At 35.5% G+C, this 16918-nt stretch overlaps 2 long non-coding RNA genes across 4 annotated transcripts in view; one reads left to right on the top strand and one right to left on the bottom strand.

The window, feature by feature from the left end:
- Positions 1–16918, bottom strand: part of LOC127867238 (uncharacterized) — a 169570-nt gene that overhangs the window by 83258 nt on the left and 69394 nt on the right. The gene's annotated exons all lie outside the window — the stretch shown is intronic.
- LOC127867230 (uncharacterized) lies at positions 7016–15740 on the top strand. Of its 3 annotated transcripts, none has more exons than XR_008043380.1 (6): positions 7016–7100; positions 9632–9814; positions 10571–10629; positions 13035–13085; positions 13868–13929; positions 15604–15740. It is a non-coding gene; the product is annotated as an uncharacterized LOC127867230 (long non-coding RNA). The 3 variants fall into 3 exon arrangements; XR_008043378.1 differs by having other exon boundaries at positions 13035–13156; XR_008043377.1 differs by lacking the exons at positions 7016–7100; positions 9632–9814; positions 10571–10629 and having other exon boundaries at positions 12856–13085.

The raw sequence follows: 16918 nt of genomic DNA, 5'->3' as shown, positions 1-16918 counted from the left end.
GATGCGATCACATTTTAGAATCCATGTTTAAAGAAATGTTTACGGTGGCATGAACGTGACAATGAAACGTATGTATACTTATCACATGGGAATAACAATTAAAATGTCTTAAAGATACGGGTTTCAAGTTATGATTAGAATCGATATTTATTATGCTTTTCATACTAAAATATTTCTGAATGCCAGTTTCATTCTGAGCACTGAAGTAAAATATTACTAAGGCGTGTCTACCAACTATCAAAATTATATATATAAAAAAACAACTATATAAAAAACGTATACATCTTAGAAAAAACTTTTTACATGAATGTGCTTTTGAAACAATTGAAAGTATTAAGAATAACTGATATTACTGTCTAAACACAGCATCCGTTTTAAGTCTACATTTGTGAAGTTGTCCTTTCGAATCAATAAGTTTTACATGTAACATGTATTGTTACATACGACGTTTGCTTATTGTCGATTTGTGCATACTATGAGTAGATTGTCGGCAAAATAAAACAAAATGGATTTAAATAGCGTAGATCAAGTTGTTCACACAAGTGTGACTTAAAAATTATTACATGAATGTTGTATATGGTAATAAACGTAAAAACGTAAATTAATCATTAAAACACACATATCATGTTCTCATCTATATATAAAGGTGGCTTTATTAACACACGATTATCCCCTGATGTTTTTGAAGCTTCAGACAGGTTACTGTATTTCACTGTTATATTTCAGTGAAGAGGCCGTTTACAACTGTTTTTCTGTACGTCCTGTGCAAATTAACAGCTAATTATGGAAGCTAGAATCTCCGGACAGTACATCGGAATAATTTACAATCTTTATTTCTTATCCAGAATACTTATTTGCTGACACAGTTTCACTGACCGAAAACTCGTTTGGTAGCATATGATACTTGAACTTGCCAATACTTTTTCGATTAGAAAACTTTGATGGCAATACAAATGTTAAAATCCTCCCCAGGAAACCCGATACCTTGCGGGTCGTGTAATACCATAAGAGACAGTTCTGTGCATTTTGACATTAATTTACATAGGGTAAGTAAATTGGAAAAATTAAATTTTTCAAAGTCAAATTTGAAACAACTGTGTATTAACATTGATAACAAATGTATTGGCCTACATGTAGAAAAAATCCTGACAAATTTTCTTTAAAAAAATGAGCGAAATGTGGCTCCCTGAAGTAGAAGATCGGGCAAAACGAGCCATGTTCAGTCATTTAGGGGAGAAAATACTGCTTTAATTTGCAAGCCACTGCCATTATTAAAGGATTTATACAAACTGTCACATGTCTGCCATAACCTCTCAGCAGGGTTTCTCCAGAAAACTATTTAATGTGGAGAAATTTGCGTTTTTAATGACCATGTTGGGAAATCATTGATACCATCTGGGGAAGACCTGGAAACCATATGTGGGCAGTGACTTTATAATTCTTTTTCGTGACAAAAAGCCTAATTTTCAGCCACTTTAGTGCAATTTCTTTGCTTTGTAGAGGCCTATAGTAAGTGTATGTGGGCACATATGCATACAAATGTACTTTTAATGCTTTTTAATACATTCAATGATATTATTTTGCTTTCATCCAACATCATTTCAGAAACGTGAATCCTTTGTCTTATATATAATGTGGTTATTCAATGTCCACTTTAGATATGTAAAAAAGCTATCACAATGCTAGTGTTGCCCCCCCCACACACACACACATTATTATACCGCCACAAAGTCTGTTTGGGGGGCTATATAGCTATATAGGAATCAGTTTGTCCCGACCGTCCCTGTTCCAGTATGTTACGTCCGTCCCCGATTTTTTGTCCGTTTGTCCGCCCGATTTATTTTCATGAAATAAATTTTGAACAAATGAACATACAACATTCAAATATCATATGTTGATGCAACCTCATTAGCTTTTTATATACACCCCACCGTCTTTTAGGTCACTAGGTCATAGGTCAAGGTCACTTAAATTTCTTATTAAAAACTTTATCATGGACTGTATAATGGAAGTGCTTCCACCTACAGCCTTTAAAAATTATATATTGATGCATCTCAATGAGTTTTACAGGTCAAATCCAGTGTAAGATCACAAGATCAATTAAATGTCAATGTCACTTCATCCTCTCATAGAAAACCTTCATGTTGTCTTCAGAACAATAATGCTTCCATCTGCAATCTTCAGACTTCCTATGTAGATACACCTGACCTAAATGAGTTTTACATGATCACACTACATTATTTGGCCATTAGGTCAAAGGTCACTGTGTTCTCTGATAAAGAAACATTACATTGGCCCTTCCTGGGTTCTAAAAACCTCATATGTAGATGCATCAATGAATTTTGCGCAACACATATGATCACAGGTTTGATGGAATATAAATTATTAAAAATGCATACTGTAATAAAGTGAGTATAGGTAAAATGTGTTCAACATTCAAACATATTATAGCAACGTGAGAGCTATTGTTACTCTAAAATCTATCATTGTCATTGCACAAAATCAAAGACTGCTTGTGATTGTAAATTTGTTACAGCAACTAGCTGTTATATGAGCTTTTATTAGTCCCATTTTGGTTGGCAACTTGCATTATTACATCTGCAAGTGGGATAGACAGGAAATGTTACTTAAATACGGTGAACAGTAAAATCACAGAAAACTTAAGGCAATCTAAATAAAATTAAACGCAAGTTTAGCGACTTATTTCAAATGAGTTTTTCTCATTATGACACTTGCCGAATTAGCACCAAAAGTCTCAGAACACGCCACATAAATATTTTACATAAAAACCCCATATACACTTATTAAGACATCATTTTTACATGTATGCACCTAACCAATTAATGTATGGTACAAAGCAGTCAAGTCTTTCTTTATATTTTCCAAACTAGTGTTGATAAAAAGAAATAAAACTCGAGAATGTTGAAAAGGCACTATTGATCATATATAAGGAATTAAAAGTACAATTGAATGCATATGTGCCCACATACACTTACTGTAGGCCTATACAAAGCAAAGAAATTGCAACAAAATGGCTGAAAAAGAATCATTAAGTCACTGCCCACATATGGTTTCCTGGTCTTCCCCAGATGGTATCAATGTTTTCCCAACATGGTCATTAAAAACGCAAATTTCTCCACAATAAATAGTTTTCTGGAAAAACCCTGCTGAGAGGTTATGGCAGACATGTGAAAGTTTGTATAAACCCCTAATAAAGGCAGTGGCTTGCAAATTAAAGCAGTTTTTTCTCCGCTAAATGCCTGAACATGGCCCGTTTTGCCCGATCTTCTACCTCAGGAAGCCACATTTTGCTCATTTTTTAAGAAAATTTGTCAGGATTTTTTCTACATGTAGGCCGATACCTTTGTTATCAATGTTAATACACAGTTGTTTCAAATTTGACTTTGAAAAATTAATTTTTTCCAATTTACTTACCCTATGTAAGTTCATGCCAAAATGCACAGCACTGTCCCCTATGGTATTACACGACCCTCAAGGTATCGGGTTTCCTGGGGTGAAATTGGATTTGTTGGAAAAAAAATAAAATAACAACAAGTGTGTGCGACCGTGGAACACAAGATTTGGATTATGTATCCGGTCTTAGAATGGCTTAGGTAACTTGTAACTCGACCGGATATAAACGGGCTCAGCTCTGCAAAAAAATTTGACTCAATTTAAGTTTTATTTTAATAAGAAAGAATACATGAACCGACACAAATCTTAAAGCCAAAACGGAACGGAATTTAATTTAAATCGAACCGAAAAGTGTTGCTAGTGCTCGATTGGTCATGGTCGGCTCGGGTACTACTGACATGTACCCCGGGTACTCTTAAGTATACTAACATGTACCCCGGGTACGGTCAATATGCTAAAACGTACCCGGTCGATATTAGACTGTACCCGAGTTGTAATCCCACCCAAAATCCGATGTCATAAAACGCGCTACCGATTACCGTTAAACGATATTGTTTATCTTACACAAACTTCTCTTTAAAAAACAACTGCATCGACATGTTTTTGAGTGTGAGTTCCGATAATATAGAAGCCATTTAACAGAAAATTGACATAAATTTGAACATAATTAATTTACAAAAAAGCCGACAACGACCGATTAAGCGTTAAAATTCCCGCGTACTTTTAGTATAACTATCGGACCCGGAGTATATGTAAGTATACTTAAGAGTACCCGGGGTACATGTAAGTAGTACCCGAGCCGACAATGACCAATCGAGCGTTACTAGTATTAACAAGATGTGTTTGTGAAACACTATGTCCCCCCCCCCATATATCTGACCTTTGACCTTGAAGTATGACCTTGACCTTGACCTTTCACCACTCAAAAAGTGCAGCTCCATGAGATACGCATGCGTGCCAAATATCAAGTTGCTATCTTCAATATTGCAAAAGCTATGGCCAATGTTAAAGTTTGACGCAAACAAACCAACAAACAATCAGGACAAAAACAATATGTTCCCCAGTATAGACTGGTGGACATAAAAAAAAATCTGGTTTACAGATCTGTGTCCATTATTTTCCTTAATCCATATTTTGATAATAGCATAAAGCTGTGTCTGTTAGTTTGATAATAACGTTGTCAAAAAAGCATACTTGCAATGTGGTAGTTTAAATAAAAAGCAAAGAAGGAGTATTATTTAGAGATGAGTATGACTATAAAAGTAAAACCCGTAATATTTTTATGCATCTCGATATAACTTAAACGTTAACAAGCAATCGATCTTTTCTCGTAAATTGTATTTGTTAAATTAAATTGAATATACTTGGATATTTGATACATTTATAACCCACTTTTTACTATTTAAAGAATAAAATAATAAAAAATATTAAAAATAAATAGAATTTTATTTGCATATACATGTATTTCTTTCCTGAAACACTGCGTTTTTACTCTAACTCTAATTTTAATGTGTTTGCGTTTTCACCTATATCTCAATCACCTGCAAAGCGGCGTTGTATACCCCTAAAACAGTATACTACATTCTGCAGCCTATATGTGTATTTCAAAGTTAATGAGGTCATTTCGCGCCTGAGGCAACATAATGTGAGGACCTGGTGTGTGCCCCAGCATTCCTACCTAACGTAATAGATACACGAAAGGTTGGACGACATTTGGAACTTTTGTTACCGGTATTTAATTGCTAAACGACAGTCAATTTTGGTGTGGTTTTGTTGCGGGTGTGTGCGGAATGCTCGGAGAAAACCCCACCGGACCGGTATGGTGACTAACAGCAAAACCCGCATTCGCCGTAAGTTGGCATTGAATTCGTGCCATTAGGTGTAGATCCGGCTTGTTTCCAAACACTTCCACCTTATAAACTTACCAAACTCTCGAAAGTTGGAACGATTTTGAATTAGAGCTGCAATTTCCAGCTATTTACTAAAAGATTGTCCATTTTGGTTGTGTATTGTGCAGTGGCGTGTTGCACGCAGTACCCATTAAGAACCACACCTGTCCGATATAATGACCAACTACCAAGATCAAATGCGACGGGAACGGGAATCGAAACCGGGTCGTCTTGGTGAGAATTCGTGTACCAACCACTGAGTTAACCGGACGACCTACATAGTGTAGCTCGATTGTTCATTGTCGACTCGGATACTAATTACATGTACCCCGGGTACTCTAAAGTATACTTAAATGTACCCCGCGTTCGAAAATTATACAAACACGTACCCGGCAAATTAAGACTGTACATGAGTTTTATTCCCGTCGAAAATCCGATCTCGTAAAACGCACTATGAAATACGAAACAAAATTCTCTTTAAAAAAATCCTCAAAATGTTTTTTTAAGTAGGAGTTTCGATAATATAGAGGCCATTTTACAGAATATTGACATAAATATGAACATGATTAATTTGTAAAGAGCCGACAACGACCAATTTAGGCTTGATTGGTCATTGTCGGCTCGGGTACTACTTACGTGTACCCGGGTACTCTTAAGTATACTTAAATGTACCCCGGTTTTGGTAAATATGCTCACACGTACCCGGCCATTTTATAATGTACCCGATATTTATTCCCGACTAAAATCCCATGTCGTAAAAAGCGCTACGGAATACGAAACAAAATTCTCTTTGAAAAAAAAACTTACTCAAAATGCTTTTTGAACAGTAGTTCCGATAATATAAAGACGAAATGTTATATAATATCGACATACTTATGACCATAATTAATTTGATGAAAAATCCGACAACGACCAATTTAGCGTTAGAATTCCCGAGTTCGTTTCAGTATATTTACCGTACCTTGAGTACATTTAAGTATACTTAAGAGTACCCGGGGTACATTTAAGTAGTACCCGAGCCGACAATGACCAATCGAGCCCAATTTAGCGTTAGAATTTCTGGGTATGTTTCAGTATATTTTCCGTACCCGGTGTACATTTAAGTATACTTAAGAGTACCCGGGGTACATTTAAGTAGAATTTCAATTTTATATGTTGTCACACAGTTTATAAAAAAATACATTGGTTGCATTCCATGTGACAAAATCACAATGTCATCTTTCATTTACATACTGCATTTCATTATTTTCACGTCAAAATTGAGCTGCAAAGTCAAAATTATAACCCCGGGATTATAACCCCAAAACATCTGCTCACAACTTATGGCAAGATTGAACTTTACCGGCACGCAGTTGTTTTTCACTATTGACAAAGCGGGGGTTTGGGGCGGTAGCCCCCGATACTAAGGAATATATATATTACAAAAAGGATTATTAGGGGTTTCGCTAGGTGTTAGGTGCTGCGCGCATAGCAAATATACAATTATACGCTTTTCCATTCTTTTGTACGTACTGGTAAAGTTCAATCGTCCCCAACTTATAATCAAATATGACTTAGGCAAATGACAAAAAATATCATTTAAAAAGTATGGGGGTGAATTGTCTTGGGGTGAATTGTCTTTGGGGGTGAATTGTCCAAGGAAATCAAATTATGGGGGTGAATTGTCCAGGGCGTGAATTGTCTTGGGGTGAATAGTCTGACACCCCAGTGACAACTAATCAGGGGAGATCACTTTCAAGAACTTTATTAATGGTGTTGTTTTTAGACCTTACTCTTTGTTTTAATTGCAATTTAAAGGTAAAACAATCGTGTTGTAATCAGGAAATTATATCCTTGAGTAATTTGTTCTTTTTGTTTTTAATAAAACAATGACATTATAACCCAACAATTATACTACGTTTTATGCTTGCGTTTCGGACAGTATATATTTCGGAAGTTGATTCAATTAGAAACCAATGTCGAATAGTAGTGATTTCATAATTCGTTTTTGATATTTATCGTTATTTTAAATTTATTTCAGCATACTTGATTTAACGTATATCACCACAGAAAATTGTGTATTTTGCTGTTACATTACTCATAACGTTTTCATCACTCTCACTCAGCATTATCAGCATTAGTTGCTCCCCATTATCAAGCTGCTACCCCCTCCCAAAACCCCCAAAATTGTCAATGTGTTTAACAAAATTTCAAAACAAAAAATGGTAGTTAATTTTTTTTTACTTATATTATATATATACATATAGCAAGGTATGTGACACCAGCCAATATCAGAAGCTCACTACTCTATCAATTTTCAACTGATTCGCAAACTATTGGTATTAAACAATGCAAAAGACTTCATTCTTAATGAATAAATCAATGCCTTTTCACATAAGTCTATCATACAGCAGTCATCAAACTGCAAACTTGCAAAAACGTTTCCTTGAATCGATCTGGCTACCACGAAAATACATTGCAAGCTTGCATAATTTGGTTGGACAGTCATTCACATTGAATTCGTATAACAATTGTCTATATAATGTTTCGTATAAAAAATGGACAATTTTGAGGGTTTTGGTAGGGGGTAGTAGCTGGTTGGGGGGAGCAACTTATGCCTAGTCAGTAGTGCCTGTGAATTTCATAACAGCATTTTTCTCACCTCTTTGGGAAAATGTAAAGATTTTAAGTAAATTTATCATAACTAAATTGTTTTGTTAGTTAAGTAGCTTGTATATTTTGAAAGCAACTGTTTGAAGACATTACTGAAGGCTGGAAATTTGCTCTTAAAAAAAAATTATCATCTATTTACAGGGCCCTCAATCTATTAAATCTGCCGCCGAACTTTGGCGGCAGTCCCCCACCTGAAAAGTATACTTTTTTCTCCTTTTTTGGGGGAAAAATTCCCCCTAAAAAAAAAAAAAAAATTTTTTTTTTTTTTTAATAGAAAGATGTGTCTAATGATTATTATATCTCAATTCTATTTGAATTTAATCTTTGCAAACATACTAAATTATAAAAAATGCAATGAATATAGTGCAAACATGTACAAATGTAATAATGAGAGAGTAAGTAAAAAAATCCCCCAAAAAGGGAAACGCCGCGAAAATTCCCCCTCCTAAGGGCTGCGGACCCCTTCCCCAAAAGTAGTGTGAGGGCCCTGATTTATACTCTAACCCTGTTTTCTAGCTGGTCAGCTATTCTGGCAGTATTTCATGTATGCACCCTGGCTATTGTTTACCAACAAACACTCGTGACCTACTTGTTAAATCTGAAAGAAAACATCTCTCTATGCCAATATCAATTGATTCTTGGTAATGAGTGTCCTTTCATGATGGAATCCGTCATTTGAAGCCAAAATCAACTACAAAACCATTTTAAATAAATTTTCCCATTCAACTCCTTCACTTAAACAAAAAGTGTACATCTGCTTGCAAGTGCTTGGGTCTGACATTATTAATATTGTTAAAATTCTTGGGGTTGCACACAGTCACCACTTATTTATTTTGATTATATTTGTGGTGAAACTGACATTTTTTGCATTAAAATAATTTGATCAGTGCTTCCAAATAACCAAGATATTTATTTATTTATGTGTCATGAATTTCCAATTATTTAAAATGATATCAACTTCATTGATTGTTTCTTTTGATGTTGTATCAGATCTTTTTTGCTGATGGTGTATCAAATCTTTTTTGATTCTCGTTTAATTTAATTTTAGTGCTATCTCTCCTATTTACCACGGAAATACTTAATGTGATAATAGACAAGAATGAAGGACAGTAGTGTTTTTTTTTTGCTGTGACTTAGGCCAAAATGTAGGGTTTTTCATTGTACATAAGTAATTCTGAATTGGAGAAAAAGCAAATGTGATTCAGATTGTCTATTCAATACATTTTCCAATATAATAAAATGATAAACATGGTTTTAGACACAAATGATAATTCTTTAGTACCACTAGAATATCAGTTTTCAGGCAGGTTACTTAAAAGTCTGCCATGCCACAACATATGAAGTCCTCATGTTTCCAAATGGTTTGTGATTGTATGTTGCTGAACATTTGTGGTTGAATTGTTCTTTGGTAAGAGAGAACGCTGGATCATGGTATATTGCACAATGCTGAATGAGCTGTGTCCCTTTTACAGGTTTTTTGTTAGCTCTTGCACAAGCTGTTAATAGATACAATTGAAAAACTTCCAAAGTTATTGCTGTGAGCGAACATGTGCAATGTTTTTATGCAGCATAAGTTACAAAGTACTGACAGATACTGTATATAAGATAGATAGAACATTATGTGAACATTATACCTATGAAATACAATTTAACAAACATTCCTGCCACTATTTCAGGAAGCCTCATTGCCAGTCTGAAGTGTTGCAAATAGGGATTCCCCCTAGATACCTCACAGTTGTGACATTCGGAAGGAAACTGTTATGGGCTCTTCTTCTCAATGCTACAATTGAAGTCATGATGCAAGGATTTAACTGGCGGATTTCTACAGAGCCTTGTTAATTTATGGTAACAAAAACATGGTACGTAAACAAATTTGCTTATCCAGCATCTTAGTATGTCATCTGACATCCAACCAACCTCACATGTGCCAAGACTGGTTATTTAACCCATGTCCTATAAGTGTCACAGTGAGTAGCCCTTATACAAACATATTTATCAAAATAATCTACAAAACGTTTGACATTGTCTCAGTAAAATATTAACCTTAATAACTCCCAACAATGAAGCAATAAAGACACAATGGTTATTTTAAAGCTGTTGTTTTAGCTTTATAAAAAATATCTTCAGTTTTTGGCACTTGGCAGATGATGATAATAATAATATTCCTAAATTGCAATATTATTTTCCTTTTTATACTTCTTGACATGAAATATTATAAGATCACCTTTGGTGGATGGATGGGCAGACGGCTTTCCGCTCTCTAAGTCTTACAGGTTTTATTGAACCGTTATCAAACTTTCCCTAAATATGCTAGTCACTTATTACTTGTATACATGTATATCCTATATCCTAACAGCCTATTGGGGTTTGGTTATTTCTTGTTTCATTGAGTGTGTGTTCAATAAAGAACATTTTTAAGGTTAATGGCCACATATCCAGTTCACAAGTCTTAAAGATGAGCAGTTGCCTGTGATAAGAAGTAATCGGTAACGTAAAATTCCAAAGTTATGTAAAGTATTTACACAAATCTTACTTTGGGTGGAATATTTCCTGTTTACATAGCTTTTCCTATTTTAACATAAACACAAACAAATCATTTTTCCTTCTTTTTCAAGATGGGCCAGTAAACATTTGTGCAGAAGAAAACAACTTTGAATGTGGTGCTTTACAAGAGGTAAAAATGTTGTTACCAGTTATTAACATTCTTGGCCAGCAAATTTGCAAATGTTTTTTCTTTTAACAAGTACCTGTAAATACTTTGAATTTATAACGAATATTACATGACTGTGGTGTTCCAATTGTTTGTATAGCGCACGTTTACGGTGTCAGTATACAAACATCCTAACACAACAACAACAAGATTTTTTGAGAAACACAATGCCCCCCAGTAAGCCAAATATGAAGTTGCTATATAGTTTATCAGGGTTGCCACCAACCTGATGAAATAAAATTCCCCGACTTTTCACTGACTTTTCCCTGACCAAATCTTGGTTTTCACTGACTAGGCATATGCATTCTTGAATTATCATCCGAAAATCATTTTACTACTTCAGGTCACCATGACCTTGACCTTTGACAAAGTGACCTGAAAATCAATAGGGGTCATCTGCGAGTCATGATCAATCTACCCATGAAGTTTCATGATCCTAGGCGTTTGCGTTCTTGAGTTATCATCCGGAAACCATTTTACTATTTCAGGTCACCATGACCTTGACCTTTAACCTAGTGACCTGAAAATCAATAGGGGTCATATGGAGTCATGATTAATCTACCCATGAAGTTTCATAATCCTAGGCGTATGCGTTCTTGAGTTATAATCCGGAAACCATTTTACTATATTCGGGTCACCTTGACCTTGACCTTTGACCTAGTGACCTGAAAATCAATAGGGGTCATTTGCGAGTCATGATCAATCTACCCATAAAGTTTCATGATCCTAGGCGTATGCGTTCTTGAGTTATCATCCGGAAACCGTTTTACTATTTCGGTTCACCGTGACCTTGACCTTTGACCTAGTGACCTGAAAATCAATAGGGATCATCTGCGAGTCATGATCATTCTACACATGAAGTTTCATGATCCTAGGCGTATGCGTTCTTGAGTTATCATCCGGAAACCATTTTACTATTTCGAATCACTGTGACCTTGACCTTTGACCTAGTGACCTCAAATTCAATAGGGGTCATCTGCAAGTCATGATCAATCTACCCATGAAGTTTCATGATCCTAGGCGTATGCGTTCTTGAGTTATCATCCGGAAACCATTTTACTATTTCGGGTCACCGTGACCTTGACCTTTGACCTAGTTACCTCAAAATCAATAGGGGTCATCTGCGAGTCATGATCAATGTACCTATGAAGTTTCATGATCCTAGGCCCAAGCGTTCTTGAGTTATCGTCTTACAACCATCTGGCGGACGGACCGACCGACCTACCGACCGACCGACCGACAAGAGCAAAGCAATATACCCCCTCTTCTTCGAAGGGGGGCATAATAAAATATTCCATTTATTGTGTACATTCTTTGATGAAACACACTTAAAATCATCAATGCAATAACTAATGTACAGATTTTGAATGTAAAGCAAACACTATATTTATTGTCCCCTACCGGAGGGGACTTATGGTTTGCGCTCTGTGCGTCTGTCTGTCAGTCTGTCCGTCACCTTTTTCTGGATCCTGCGATAACTTTAAAAGTTCTTCATATTTTTTCATGAAACTTGAAACATGGACAGATGGTAATATTTTGATTATGCAGGTCTTTTCATTTTGTTCCTACGTCAAGAATCTGGTTGCTATGGCAACAAATATATATATATATTTTTTTAATATGAAAATAATGGTGTTTCACCGGTAGGGGACATATATTGCTTGGCAATAGTCTTGTTTACAATTATTTCTGTAAGATTGTCTTTACAGGGTTCGACATTAACTTTTTTTACAGTAAGACCATCGGACCAGCTCCTCTTAAAATGTACTAGCCCGAACCTGATGTCTACTAGACCACAAATTACATAGCAAATGAACACAATTGTGTCATATAACTGTTTAATCAGGATTTATCAGTAAATAATCAGTGAACACCAGATTTTTTTTTCAAATTCAATCCATGGGAACTGACTCGATTTTCCATCTAGGATAAAATTGACGTTTTCGTGTTTCTTCATATTTACGTTTTGTGTCAGTTTAAGCGTCGGATTCTTTTTTATTAACTGATTTGTCGGACGAAAATCCGAACTTGAACAAAGCCATTCTTTAAATTACATTCTCTTGTCTGCTACGCAAAAATGTTTACATTGACGATACCGATTTTCAATAGAAGTTGTAAAATCATGCTCTTCAGTTTTACGACACTGTAGAAAATCATTAATATTCATTACAACTTTACTAGGTAATGGTTACAATATACTAAAATATTTTGGAGTGCAATGCTATACTCTCTAAAAACATGAACATCATTTACAAAAAGACACAATTCTCTGTAGGGGCACTTGCCATGGCTTTATTTTAGAATGTTTCTTTGTGCATGTGGTAGGGAAAACATTGATGTTTAACAAAAATTCACTCTTTTGCTTGAAGGTTGGAGACTACATGAGACTTTGACAGATGGCGGGAAACCCTTCTCAACTGGTACGAAGCCGGTAAATAGATGGCCATAAAACAGTGACCGCTGATTCGCGTCGAGTTCTTTCTTGCATAACGTATGACCCCTCTTTTTTATTGTTTAAATCATTGCGGCTTGGAATGCTCTTTAAGAAAAGGTATGGTTATGGGGATGTCTATGCGCAAAAGTTTGACTTTATTTTTTGTTAAAGTTATTGGTTTCGCATTGAATTTGTGTAGGAAATCTTTTAGTATATTGTGACCTAAACTAACTTTAGGTAAAAATGAAATATCATCTGCAAGTGCAAAATATGACTGGGAAAGCTGATATTTGGTCATTTCTTAGCAAAAGAGAAGAATATAAGTGCATTAAATGCATGAATTCAGATTATTTGATCTGGAATAGTTGTTTTTCAAGTTGACCCCCACCCTTATATAGGCGAATAAGGGCTAAATTGCTTTCCGACTTAAATTCAAAGGCATTTTGGTTGACCGTGTAGCGTTAATGTGCAACATGAAGTCAGAATTCAACGCCAGGGACTCCGTGATCCAGTAACGCAACAATAGCTTGTGCGTAAAGCATGAACATTCAAACAGAGCCCCATTTCACCGACATGGAATGGCGAACATTTTTACAGTTTGGACAGTGCAGCAGACACTTAACTGAGCCAGCTTTCATATTTAGTTCAATCATGAACATAACAAGCTTTATCACTTGCTATTATTCATAGAAATACACATACAATACATAAATGCATTTTCTTTTTTCATTTTATACCTATTTCTATTGGGTATTTTGACCTTTTCAGGTAGAGAAATGTCTGGGACTTAGCCGAGGGCAACTGGAGAAGGGTTGTTGATGGCAAAACAGGTAATAATACTAGATTATTATCATGTACACAAGCAAATAAGCATAGTTATAATGCTTAAGGTGTGAACTACTGTCATAATAAGGTTTGTGGTCACTCAAATCCTTGCCGTCGTGCAATTCCCTGTGCAGTTTGTATTGATAGCTCCGCGTCCTGACACGTAAAGCTCATGCTTTGTTGGCAGCGGAAGTTGGCACTTAACTGGTTTATCCTTGTTCCTAAGCATGTATGCAGTACATCTGAGTTTATAAGCTACTTGTAACCCTACAATTAGCTTGTGTTTGGTATTGTTTTCTCACAATATGCTTACAGTCATGGTCCCGGCTTGAAAGGATGTGGCGTCCGACTTAAACATAGGATTGTTGTAGCAAGTTTCCCCTTCATTATTAACCTTAGAGGGATCTTTTTGCCAAAATTTGGCATTTCAGCAACCAGTTTTGTTTTTTATTTGGTACATGCTTCTCTCATTCAGTGATTTAAGGGAAGTATTGACCTTATTCGCTTGTCTTTTCATACAAAGGTGACATGGATCAATGATCTTTGTTGTGTTGAGAATTCTGCGGGAAGCTGTGTCCCCAGAAGAAATTCCAGAAACCCCTTTCAGGAAGCTTGCATTGATCTGAGCTGCCTTTCTGTCCCTGTTACAACATGAAACCTCATTTCTAAGCTTTTAATGCTTACCTACATGTGTGTGTCTTGTTCATTTTTACCTTTGCTTCCATTCTGGACCCCCAAAATGAGCATTTTTGTCTTTGGCTCGGTTATGAAGCCCCATTTTGACCAGATTGCCACCATAAAAATAGTCAAAAGTACTTATTTTGTGCCCAAAACATGACATTTTGTATTATCTTTAACCTCTTAATGAGAGCTGGCAGTGAATATTGACCATCTTCTGCAGTTTAAAGGCACCCATGACATTATATGCTAGAATATATCATTTGCAGCTTGTAAACAAATTGGCTCCGAGCAACAAAGCGCTTTCAAGATTTTACACTTTTATTGGTGCGAAACAACAAGTTATTGGAGGCTTATTGATTTCTACACTTCAAAGTATCTTTGATCTCTCATTTTCACCAATTTGCTTATTGTCTGTGATGAAATTGGATTTTTTTTGCTTTGAAATTGACATTTTTGGGGTGATTTAAAAAAAAAAAAGGACAAAAAAGGCATTATCAAAATTGCTTTGAATGAAAATATCTACCAAATTCATTCTTTCCCCACCCCGCATAAGCCCCACATGCCTGTCCATTTGGTTTGTTTTGGTATTTTGTTGCATATATTGAACACAACAACTTTAAATCTTAAAGGGACATTTAAGCTTTAACAGGCCTAAAATTGCCTTCTTCGGACCGAAAACACCCGCGTGTGAAAATATGATATAAAATGGCCAAATGGACAGAATCCAGCCAAACCTAATATTTTGCTGCAATATGCATAGGACGATAATAATATGCAAGAAAAACACATTTTAATCAGAATAAATTTCTCCTTTAGGTTACAATATACTAAAATATTTTGGAGTGCAATGCTATACTCTCTAATAACATGAACATCATTTATAAGAAGACACAATTCTCTGTAGGGGCACTTGCCATGGCTTTATTTTAGAATGTTTCTTTGTGCATGTGGTAGGGAAAACATTGATGTTTAACAAAAATTCACTCTTTTGCTTGAAGGTTGGAGACTACATGAGACTTTGACAGATGGCGGGAAACCCTTCTCAACTGGTACGAAGCCGGTAAATAGATGGCCATAAAACAGTGACCGCTGATTCGCGTCGAGTTCTTTCTTGCATAACGTATGACCCCCCTTTTTTATTGTTTAAATAATTGCGGCTTGGAATGTTCTTTAAGAAAAGGTATGGTTATGGGGATGTCTATGCGCAAAAGTTTGACTTTATTTTTTGTTAAAGTTATTGCTTTCACATTGAATTTGTGTAGGAAATCTTGAAGTATATTGTGACCTAATGGAAACAAGCAATTTCTACAGGAAGCTCTCCTTTGCGTCTAAAAATAGAGATGTATCATGTGAATGCTCCGCGTTTATTTAAATACACAAGTTTTGTTTTAATGTAAATAACGGATACGAGAGTAATTTAACACATTAAAAATAAAGGTTTTCACAGCAGTTAGTTATAGTTATATGAATCAGTACAGATTTTTTTTTATGTACGACCAGTCGGACAAGCTAGCCCGCAGTTTTACTAGCCCGACCACCGATCTTACTAGACAATGTCTGTCGGACGTGCCTGAGTGTCGAACCCTGAACTTTATGTTTATACTAAATTGTTTTAACAGATGTTCTCATGTGTTTACAGCCAGTAATGCCTTGGAGTGCCTTGCAACCAAAGATGAGTTTATAGATCAGGGGAGGGAACTCTCACCAGAGGAGGCGGAAATACAGAAGGCTGTAGTTGGTATAATGAACACATAAGGAACATGTTTTGAATGTTTGATAAACAGTTAAAAATCCTGTTCTTATGCATCCCATGATCTTTTAAGATTGTGGGGTATATCAGTTTAAGTATATTTATTAATTTTAAAGTTGGAGGACAACTTATATTTGTATGATTTGGGACTTAAATGATAATTTGCCTTAACATTATGTTTTCATACATATTCTGTGTTATTGCTTTCTTAGTCCAACGTTTTTCTTTTGATCCCAACCTACTTCATGACAATATTTCTGGTCGCATTGAAGAGATTTGTTCACAGATGGAGTATATATAATGTCTAAATAATTGCCTTAAATTTCTTGATCTAATTTAAAGATGGACCTGTGGAGCTCCATGATAATTACAAGAAAATTACGAAGAACAAAAAAAATTGTTGCATTGAAAGGGCTGAAACCGGTGTCTTTTAGATTTGTCTTAACCTCTTGGCTATACGGACTGTCGTTGTTTACGCTTATTTGAAACTTTAAAATGATGATTATACATTTAAAAAAATGTATGTTTAGTATGAGCCAACGTAATTAGTATAAATTTGCTCC

Source organism: Dreissena polymorpha, chromosome 2 (assembly GCF_020536995.1).
Source record: "Dreissena polymorpha isolate Duluth1 chromosome 2, UMN_Dpol_1.0, whole genome shotgun sequence".
Classification (NCBI taxonomy): Eukaryota; Metazoa; Mollusca; class Bivalvia; order Myida; family Dreissenidae; genus Dreissena; species Dreissena polymorpha.
The sequence above is the reverse complement of the archived record's forward strand: the minus strand, read 5'-3'. Positions and strand labels throughout refer to the sequence as shown.